Source organism: Orcinus orca, chromosome 16 (genome assembly GCF_937001465.1).
Source record: "Orcinus orca chromosome 16, mOrcOrc1.1, whole genome shotgun sequence".
In the NCBI taxonomy this organism is placed as follows: domain Eukaryota; kingdom Metazoa; phylum Chordata; class Mammalia; order Artiodactyla; family Delphinidae; genus Orcinus; species Orcinus orca.
The window spans coordinates 22895762-22907210 of NC_064574.1; the positions used below are offsets into that span (position 1 = coordinate 22895762).

Consider the following 11449-nt stretch of genomic DNA (forward strand, 5'->3'; position numbering starts at 1 on the left):
CGCCCTCGTTGCTACGGTTGGTGGATCCGGGCCGCTGGGTTTTGTCAGACCTTTGTCCCAACCCAGTGGGTTTGAGCTGGACGGAGAGGACTACGGAAGTGAGATCCAGACACCATCGATTCTTCAAGCCCCTTTATCACAGCCCATTTCAGCAAATGTTTATACACATTTATAGAAGCCTTTTTTTTTTTGAAGTAGATCTACAGTGTTGTGTAAGTTTCAGGTGTACGGCAGAGATTCTGTTATATACATATACATATATACATATATATGTGTATATATATATTCTTTTTAAGATTCTTTTCCATTATAGGTTGTTATAAGATATTGAATATAGTTTCCTATGCTATACAGTAGGTCCTTGTTGTTTATTTATTTTATATATAGTAGTGTGTATCAGTTAATCCCCAATTCCTAACTTATCCCTTCCCCTCTTCCCCTTTGGTAACCATAAGTTTGTTTTCTATATCTGTGAGTCTATTTCTGTTTTGTAAGTAAGTTCATTTGTATCACTTCTTTAAATTCAACAAAGAGGTGATATCATATGATATTTGTCTTTCTCTGACTTACTTCACTTAGTATGATAATATGTAGGTCCATCCATGTTGCTGCAAATGGCATTATTTTGTTCTTTTTTATGGCAGAGTAGATGGTATATATGTACCACATCTTCTTTATCCATTCATCTGTCAGTGGACATTTAGGCTGCTTTCATGTCTTGGTATTGTAAACAGTGCTGTTGTGAACATTGGAGTGCATGTGTCTTTTTGAATTAGAGTTTTCATCTTTTCTGGACATATGCCCAGGAGTGAGATTGTTGGATCATATGGTAACTGTGGTTTTTTAAGGAACCTCCATACTGTTCTCCATAGTGGCTGTATCAATTTACTTTCCCACCAACAGCGCAGGAGGGTTCCCTTTTCTCCACACCCTCTCCAGCATTTATTATTTGTACACTTTTTGATGATGGCCATTCTGGCCAGTGTGAGGTGATGCCTCATTGTAGTTTTGATTTACATTGTATAGAAGACTTAATTCTATGCCAGGCCCTGAGCTAAGAGCCTACAATGAAATGCAGAGAGGAGACAAACAAGCACAGTTTTGTAATTCAGACAGAAGCAAATTATTAAAATTCATTCAAAACATTCACCGAGTACCTACTCTATGGCTTGTGCTGGTTGTTGAACCAGACAGATGGAGTCTCTGCATTTGTGGAGCTTAAGTTTGAACATATTATCATATAATGTGATAAGTGTTTGGATGGCAGTACAGAGTTCCTGACTGAGTATTGGTGGGGCAAGTAATGGGGAGAAAGGAGATCTAATAGGACTTGGTAATCAGCCTTCACTATGAACCTGAGTGATTCTTGACTCCTGGTATCCATGCCTTTGTATAGCCCCTTCCCACATTGAATAGGGCTGACAGATATAGTCAATAGGATATTGTGGAAATCATGGAGTATGAGTTCCAAGATGAAGACATAAAAAACATTGTTCTTCCTCATTGCTCTCTCTTGATCATTCATCAGGGATCCATGTTGTGAGGACACTCAGGCAGCCCTGGGGAGAGGCTTGCATGAATAATAACCAAGCCTCTTGCCAACAGCCACCTCCAACTTGCCAGCCATGTGTGTGAGCCATCTTGGGAGTGGATCCTCCAGCCTCAGTCAAACCTTCAGGTAACTGCAGCCCTGGCCAAAATCTTGAATATAATCTCATGAGAGACCTTGAGCCAGAAACAGTCAACAAAATCACTCTTGAATTCCTGACCCATAGAAGTTGTGAAATAATAAATATTACTATTTTAAGCTCCTAAGTTTCAAGGTAATTTTTTTTCAGCATAGATAACTAGTACAGAGAAGATCAAGGAGGAGGGGTTGGATGCTAAAGATTCAAAAAAGAATGAGACCTAGGGCTTCCCTGGTGGCGCAGTGGTTGAGAGACTGCCTGCTGATGCAGGGGACACGGGTTCGTGCCCCGGTCCAGGAAGATCCCACATGCCGCGGAGCGGCTGGGCCCGTGAGCCATGGCCGCTGAGCCTGCGCATCCAGAGCCTGTGCTCCGCAACGGGAGAGGCCACGACAGTGAGAGGCCCGCGTACCGCAAAAAAACAAAAAAAAAAGAATGAGACCTAATCTTAGCCTCAAGGAGCTCACTCTCTCCTGGAGGACACAGACAGAAATAATTATAATTCACTCAACATCCACTAATCCCATACTATGTGAGATGATATGGAGGATCCAAAGATGTATTATTTATTCATTCATTCAACGAATATTTATGGAGTTTCTGTTTTGGATCATACACTATGGAATCAGGAAGGCAATAGTGAGTAATTGGATCCCTACCCTCACTGTGTTTACAGACCAGGGGTTATCTGACACCCTCATTAATCAATCACAAAGAAATGTATATTTATGAACAATGAGGTGTGTAGGGAGGAAATAAGAGGAAACCATGAGAGAATAAATAACATAGGAGATACAATCAAGAAAAGGTGATCGGGGAAGGCCTCTCTGTGGAGGTAACATTTAAACTTAGAAACAAAGAATGAATAGGAATTTGCCAGGCACAAAAGGAATAAGCATGGTGGGAGGTGGAAAGGCTGTTGGAAAGGCTTGGCGCATAAGACAGTGGGGAGAAGCTGAGGCCTGAGAGGTACAGATATTTAGGCAACTTCCCTGTCAGTCCAGTGGTTAGGACTCAGTGCTTTCACTGCTGTAGGCCCGGGCCCAGGTTCCATCCCTGGTTGGGGAACTGAGATCCCACAAGCTGCGCTTGCCACAGTCAAAAAAAAAGAAGGAGGGAGGAAAGAGAGAGAGAGAGGAAGGAAGCAAGGGAGGGAGGGAGGGAGGAAGGAAGGAAGGACAGGAAGGAAGGAAAGAAGGAAGGGAAGGAAGAAAAATAGAGAGAGACAGAGAAAGAAAGAAAGGAAGCAAGGAAAGAAGGGAGGCAGGGAGAGAGAAAGAAAGGAAGAACGAAAGAAAGGAAGAAAGAAAAGGAAGGAAGGAAAGAAAAAAAGAAAGGAAGAGAGAGAGAAAGAAAAAAGGAAGCAAGGAAGGAAGAAAGGGTGGGAGGGAGAGAGAGAGAAAGAAAGAAGGAAGGAAAGATACAGATATTTAGGACAGGACTTGGTACTTGTCCTGGAGGGGCTCACTGTGGGGTATGAATGAGGAGGGTCATAGGCGACAGGGATGTCTTATATGTTGAATTGTGTCCCCCCAAAAAGATTTGTTGGAGAACTAACCCCAGTACCTCAGAATGTGATCATGTATGGAGACAGGGTCTTTGCAGAGGTAGTCAAATTAAAATGAGGTTATTAGGATGGGCCCTAATCCAGTATGACTGGTGTCTTCATTAAACAGGGAAATTTGGACACGATGCACACGTAAGGGAGAATGCCATGTAAAAATGAAAGCAGAGATCAGGGTGATGCCTTTACAAGCCAGGGAAGCCAAAAATTGCAGCAAACCACTGGAAGCTACGGGAGAGACATGGAACAGATTCCTCCCCACAGTCCTCAGCCTTGATTTCTGATTCCTAGCCTCCAGAACTGTGGGAAAATAATTATCTGTTATTTAAGCCACCCAGTTTGTGGTACTGCGTTATGGCAGCCATAGCAAACTAATACAGATGTGCAGGTGCTTTGAAACCTGTTACTATCTGTATCCAAATGTGAAAAATCCCCAGCATGGCTACTGCAAGCACAGCTACTTCCTTACTCTCTGGAAGCTTCTGGAGGGATCCAGCTGAGTCTTACTCATCTCTGTGCCCTGCATGGCTTCATTAGCACCACAGCATGGTGGAGCGCTCTGTGGCGTGCTTGTTCCTATCCATAATATCTATGCGAGGCACACTGCTTGCACGATGAAAGAGAAGAAGTTGAAAAAGGCACGGTGTCTGCTCTGAGAAAATTTTCTAAACTAGATTAACACAACAGGGTGAACCAGTTTGAAATGATTAATTATAGCTACCATCTATTGAGTATTCATCAGGTGCGCAGCACTTTACATATATCAGTATTCTCCCCCCAGCAAACCTGTAAGGCAGGTATTATTCCCATCTACAGATGAAGAAACCTAGGGCCGGAGAAGTTAAGCAACTTCCCCAAGTCCCCACAGAGACTGCATGCATAACCACTGTACTACCCAGCTAAGCTGTTCAAGCCAGATGAGCACTCCAGGCATGAGTGCTCTAGGATGAAGGGAAGCGTTAGCAGAGAATGAGGTATCTGGGAAGGCTTCATGAGGGAGGTGGCTCGATGTGGGTCCCGGATGATGGGCTGGATTTGGATATGGGCAAAGGAAAGTAGAGGCGCGAGACTTGCTTTTTCACCTCCTAGCCTTTGCCTTTGTTGGTGTCTTTGTCTGGAATGCTGTCTTCTCCCAGCTCTTTACAAGACAGGCTCATTCTCATACCTCAGGGCTCTGCCCAAATACTACTTTTCAGAAAGGGCTTCCGTGATCGTCCTTTCTAGCTAACTTTTTTCTAGAAATGGCTCCAGCAGTATTGCCCATCCCACAGGGGCTCTTCTGCCCCATGACTGCTTGGACCCATAGCGTACAGTGGAAGAGATGTTGTGTCCGTTTCAGGCATGGCACTTAACTGGCCTGGAAGTCAGTCACCATGCAAGAAGTGCGACCAGCCTGAGACCACTGAGCTGGGAGGAGCCCAAGCCACGTGGGGAGGAAGGGAATCAGAGGAGCATCAGATACCAGACCCGGGAGTGAAGAAGCCATCTTGGAAAGGTGGAAAGATGGACAGGTGTGTGATAAAGCAAAGGTGGTAGAATGTTAAGTGTAGAATCTAGGTGGTAGGTATAGCATGTGCTGTATAATTCTTTCAACTTTTTTTGTATGTTTGAAATTTTTCACTACAAAGTTGTGGGCAAAAAAGAAACCATCTTGGAAGTGGACTCCGCAGCCCCAGACACCTCAGCTGATACCACATGGAACAGAGATGAACCTCCCAGCCCAGTCTTTCCCAAATACCTGACCCACAAAATCATGATCTAAATAAATGGGTATTTTAAGCCACTAAGTTTTGGGGTATAGATTACAGAAATTCTCTTTCTAAGTAGACCTTCCTTACTTTTTATCACAGCTTCCTGCCTGTTTCTTTTATAACATTATCACAATCTGTAATTGTCTTATTTGCCTATTTATCATCAGTTTCTCCCCCTCTAGAATGTAAACTCTATTTCCTTTGTTCACTCCTGCCTCTCAGCACCTAGCACACTGCCTGGTACATGTAGGCTCAAATGAATGTTTGTTGAGTGACTAACTGGGACCAGGAGATGGAGCCTTTCTGAAGAGTACTAGAAGACAACATGGAATTCACAGAATAGGGGAAAAGCTGGTATTTGTCACTTCGGCTGCCCGAAATCTGAACCCCCATTTGTGGGAATCCCAAGAGGTAGGAAGAGGCAGATGGATGGGATGCACACACCCTCTCCTCAGTCCCTGCTGGAGCAAAGATGCTGAACTTAACCACGACCCATCAGAAGCCCCCACCCCAGGCAGCAATGCCAGCTGCAAGGGTCAGCCAGAGACTGTGGTGAGTTCCGAGTCCAGGACCTTGTTCAGAGCAGGGATCTTGGCCACACCTGGCCTTGGGTGGGGTTCTTGCCTGAGCCCAGTTCTGCAGTGTTCCATCAACTCCTTCTCTGCCCTTAGGTTCAGCTCCAGGGAGAAACCAGGAATGCTGAGCATGGTACATCCTGATGTATCCAGAATGCAGGACCAAAACGAGGGGCCGCTTTCCTCCAAATGGTGAGGACATCTTCTACATGCCAGAAAGGCCAGCAATACATTCATTTCAGAACCAGCAGAGCCCAAACAACAGTGGAGGCTCACCACATTCTGGACTCTTTTTCTGGGCCTCCAGGAGCCTTCTAGCAGATAACCAACTTTGATAGTTCAAGGCCTGTCCTCTTGCTTTCTACAAGGTGTGAACTAAGGGCTGGATTCCACACTTGGGTGTCTATAAACCCATGGTACCCATGTCCTATTCCTGTGCTGTAGGATCTTCCAGGAGCAGGTCTGCTACAAAGGAGGTGTGGTTCACATTTCAATGCTGGGCTCATTAGAGAGGTCATCAAACAGAATTTCCATCAGAAGGTAGATTACACGTCAACACCACAGAGGGTTTGCCCTTCCCAGGAAAATCCAAATGCTATAACTTGTTCTTGAGACCCAAGGTTTCCCACAGTTTTGAAATCTGAAAAGCTTTATCCAGCAGACATCCATTAAGTGCCAACTGTATGTCAGGGAAACACTGGAGACAAGATCTTGGGCTCTGGTGGGAGAGACAGACATAGACACTAACACAGTAGGATATTTTGAGTTCTACAAAGGAAGTGTGTGCAGAATGACATAAGAACCCGGGAGAAGCATCAGACTCTGCCTTTGGCAATCATGGAAGGCTTCCCAGAGTAGGTGACATTCAATCTATAGGAGGAGATTACAATTGAAGCAAAGGTCCAGGCCGGAGCTCATACTTCCAAATCCCCCTGAGGAGTCCAGAGTCCAGAACTTCATCTCCCTGCTTCAGCCATGGAAGCAGCAAAAGCTTCACACGCAACCAGCATCTGGATGGTACTAATTACCTCCACGTTTATGAAGTGCCTCATTAAACTTGACTCAAACCAACAGCATAGTTGGCTCCCTGGGTTAAATCCACGCTAAATATTCAGTTACACACAGCACAAGCGAATCATATTTGGTGGGGTTCAGTTCACTTGTCCTGTGAAGGTGGTTTTCCAGCTGAATAATGATGCTGCCCTTTAATTGCGTGCTGTCTTCCTCCTGGGGGACTTTAGGTGGGACCATCTTCCCAGAGGGAGCCAGAAACTGGGTGTCGTCATCTCCGTTTTATAGTTGCATGGACTCAGTAAAGAGATCTGGCCCCAGCCGCATAAACTGCAATCTTACTCCTCCCTCGGAGCCCAGCTCAAATTACCTCATCTTAAAAGATCTTTTGGTTCCCCCATCAGAATTTCCCTGCCATACATGACCCTGGAAGAAGCTGAGAGAAACAGCTGAGCGCTCACTGTGTACAGAGCTCTGTGACGGGGAGTTGACAGCATTCACTCACTTGATCTAACAACACTGAGGGTGTGTTCCCATTTCACAGCTGAGGAGACTCAGGCACAGAGAAGCTGAGTAATGGGTCTTGGATTACACAACTAATTAGTCAGGATTCAAATCCAGGCCTCTAAGCCCATTGTCTTAACCACACACAATCCTGGCACATTCATTCAACAAGTATTAATTGAGCACCTATGGTACACCCCGTGCTTGCCAGGAGTATAGTACTTGCTAGGGATGCAGTAGGGAAGGAAACATGATCTTTGCCCTAACAAAGATTATCGTCTAGCAGGGAAGACAGATGTGAAACACTTCCACAATCATTTAATTACACACCAGGCATCAGTCAATGTTAGCAGAATTTAACTGAACTAGCTAAGACATCAGCAGGGCAAGAAAAGAAATCAGGTCTCTGGATGGCTCTTTCTTGTCTGCAATTCAGGAGTCAGTCAACTCTTCCTTTTTTCTTAGATTCTGTAGCAAAGCAATGCCTACAGAGGCCCACAATTGCATTGGGAGTTTCCAGAAACCACTTCCCTCTCTGAATCACAGCTTTCCCAGCTGTAAAATGGGGATGAAAATAGCAAAAGACTGGAAGTAAGCCAAATATCCATCAACAGGGGGCCACTTAAAGAAGTGGTGGTACATCTACACCCTGGCATATGCAGCTATTAAAAAGCATGAGGCAACTCTAAATGCTGGACAAGGATCGCTAAGACCTAGACCCCAGGGAGTCGGGTGACTTACTTTTTTTTGTCTTTTTTTTTTTTTGGTCGCACCACATGTGGGTTCTTAGTTCCCTGACCAGGGATCGAACCCGTGGCCCCTGCATTGGAAGCATGGAGTCTTAACCACTGGACCACCAGGGAAGTCCAACTTACTCTTAATGTGTGCCATTTTGTACCTTTAGAATTTTGCACTCTGTGCATGTACCTTATCAAAACAAATTCAAGGACATTTTAATACAACATTTTGATGGGGATAAAAAAGCAGTCAAATAGCCAGGCTCACATGGGCCCATTGGTGGTATTATTGTTAGTTTCAAAGGAGAGGTTAGATTTGGCAGCCCTTGGAAAATCTAAAACAATTAGAGCACATGTTGCTCCTAATGAGATGAGGGAGGAATAAGGGCCAAACGGAGAAGAAAGGAGGAGGAAATGAGGAGAAAAATGAAGAGGCCAGGCAGAGGCCAACAGAGAAAAAAATCCACAATTACTTTAGTGCCGCCGAGACCCTGAGGCAGCTGTGCTACCTGCTTCTTTCTAGCCAGCTGCCAGGTTGCCATGGTAATGTAATAGCCAGTGGTAAGCTTATTTATGATTCTGAAAACATTAAAAAAAAAAAAAAAACCCACCAGCAAGCTGCAGATATGCAGCAGTGAGCAGAGAAGGTACCTGCGTGAGAGGAGGCGTCAAGGTGACCTTCCTGGAGCTTGAGGTCCCCCCTTGAAAACTGGTGGGGTCAGCCTAGAGCAGTGGGCTGCAAACCTGAGCGTGTAGCCAAATCATCTGGAAGGCCGGTTAGAATGCTCCACCCCTCCCCGGAGATTCAGATTCCATAGGTCTGGGCTGGGGCATTTCGAACAAGTTCCCAGGAGGTATGGAAACCGACGTTTGGGGACCACCACCCTAATGATCTCTAAAGGCCTGTCCAACTCAAGATTCCATGAGCTGCGGGCTCCAGCTCCCGCTCGCCCTGAAGTGGATACTGCTTAAGTATTTAGGGGTAAAGCACATCCAGCCCCTCTATCAGCTCCTCTGTTAACTAAGTAGTTACAACATCCTGACAGAGGACCCACGTGGGTTGTAAGGTAGCCCAAAGCACCTGGTGGGCCAAGGGCTTAGAGGGCAGTTTCCAAAGCTGAAGCCAGCACCTCATACGAGCAATTGCTTGGGAAGATGGGCCAGCACTCCAGCTGTCTTTGCCAGAACTCTCTCATGGGGCCAGTTAACTGGGTGTGATGGCCAACAGGTGCCACTGAGCCAGAGGAAAGGCGTCTGTCAGTCAAGACTGTGGCTGAGCAAGGGCCAGAGCTGGTGGGAGAGGATTTGAAAATGACAGAAGCCAAATCTTCAGGCACTATAATTTACCACAGTGGGATTCTGATTCCCCACAGAAATGGAGGCAAGTAGACAAATCCAAACACCCAACCCCATCCAACGCACACAGCATCCCAAGGGAGAAAGTTCACGGCTGGGGCAGGATGCAATACTTGTGACAAGTCCCTTCAAATTCAGGATTTCTTGTACATTCAACAAATATTTTTAGAGCACCAGTGTTGTGTCAGACACTCTGCTGGGCGCTGCACACATGGGCGGTGGGCAAGAGTGGCCCCTGCCCTCATGGAGCCTACATTTAAGTAAAAGGAAACAGACGGTTCAGAGAATCAGATGGTTTAATTGTGCTGTGGTTGCATAAGTGAATGATTTTGTACTTAGGAAATAATGCTTAAGTATATAAGGGTAAAGGGGCAAGATGTCTGCAACTTATTCTCAAGAAGCTCAGAAAAAAATAATCAATATATTATCTATACATGTATGATTATATTTAACACACACACACACACAGAGAAAATGATACAGCAAATGTGACAAAATGTTAATTGTTGAATCTGGGCCAAAAAGTATATGGGAGGGAGTTCTTTGTATCATTCTTATTTTTCTGAAAGCTTGAAATTATTTCAAAATTAGAAATTTAAAAAAGGATCACATTCTGAAATTGCAACTTGTCCTTTCTCTTAGCATTACAGATTTTTCCAAAAGAATTTTTTGGGTGGAATATTGATGTGTGGAAGTGAAGGAGCTGGTCTGCTGAACCAGGAGTAGTTTGAGTTACTGAACTGTCATTTTTGCACCTTTGAATACTTTGCAGGCTGGCTTTGTATAAACGTATCCTCTGTTTTCCTATATGTTGTAAATATTTAGACCATAATTTCATTATAAATAAGTGAATAAACAAAAAAATTTTTAAAGGCTCACATAAATACATGACAAATTATAACCAGTGAAGAGTGCTTTTTTTTTTTTTAAGTATGTAGTGGTGTAAGGACCTAAAGACAGAGTGGTTTGTCTTAGGTAGGGAGGTCAAGGAGGGCTTCCTGGAGGCGGCAGGTTTGAACTGAGGTCTAAGTGAAAGTTGACCAGAGGAGGAGAGTTGCCTTCCAGGCAGAGGACACAGCTCCGGCAGAAGGTCTTCGTGGGAAAGAGCAGAGCACACTGGAGGAACCAAAGGAAAGAAATCAGGGCAGCTGGAGCTGAGCGCTCCACATCCTCTCCTTCCCAGCAGAATGGCAAGGAGCTGGGTCGGGGGCAGGGTTTCTGGAAAGGGCTGCTATTCGGGCCCAGGATGAGGTCTGTTTTGTTTCTCCCCTACCCTTTCCAGCTCATGTTCTCATGTATCTTCCTTTGGCTCCCCTCCGACCCCAGGTCTTAAGATTCTGCTTGAATGCAGCTCCCCAGGCCAAGGTCCAGAATCCCAGCAACGTATGGCAATGTGAGCTGACAGCTTCTCACTGGCCCCTTCCCTTTAGCTCCATCTCAGCCCCAAATCCCTGGTTGCCATCCATCAACCCCTTTTCCTGCCATAAAAAAACCCACTGGGCTGTCATTTAAACTTATTTCTACAATTTGCTTCCTGGGTCTCAGGCAACCAGCTCCATCTGTGGATGGCTCTGTGCAGTTTCTGTCTGGTCTCCATCCACCGCTGGTTTCCTGAGAGCTCATATGGAGCTGCCTTTTGGATTTCCTCCAGGGGCTCAGCCAAGTGCAGCCCCAGGTGATTCTGGAGCATGAACCTGTATGATAAAAGCGTGGTGTCTCCATGGCATCCTTCATCTAGGTTAGCCAAGCATTTTGCAGACGTGAGGTAACATGGAACCAAACCCTGGTAACACTTTCTAAACTCCAGGGGATGAGCGCCATTTATTAGTTGTTCATTGAATCACAGAATTAAGAACTTAAAAGGCAATTTTGAGATCCTGGGGTCTAACGCTCTCATGATGCACATCAGCTCAGAGAGGTGAAGTAACTTGGCCAAGGTTACAGAGCAAGTTTGTAGAGGAGCTGGGCCTATAAACCAGGTTTCCTGAAGCTCAGTGGAAAGGCAGAGTCCAGTTAATGCACCAGGTAATAAACAATATACATGACCTCCCAGGAAGCTAACGTTCTTACAGCAGCAGCAAGACAGTCCTTATCTAAGAAGTGAGCGGTCTGGAGAGGCTAGGTGGGAAACCGGCCCAATGAATCTGTCTCCTTACGTTTAACAGCTACTTGTGTTATTTTTATCCATTTGGTTTAACTTTAGACCCGGTTCCTATTTCACATTTAAGACTACAGGCCCTTGGGTGAGGAAAAGGAAGTCAGG

At 45.2% G+C, this 11449-nt stretch overlaps 1 long non-coding RNA gene across 1 annotated transcript; it reads left to right on the forward strand.

The window, feature by feature from the left end:
• Positions 1-23: 23 nt before the first annotated feature.
• LOC117202471 (uncharacterized) lies at positions 24-10087 on the forward strand. The gene is made up of 3 exons (XR_004484834.2): positions 24-212; positions 1529-1678; positions 5675-10087. It is a non-coding gene; the product is annotated as an uncharacterized LOC117202471 (long non-coding RNA).
• The last annotated feature ends 1362 nt before the right edge of the window (positions 10088-11449 follow it).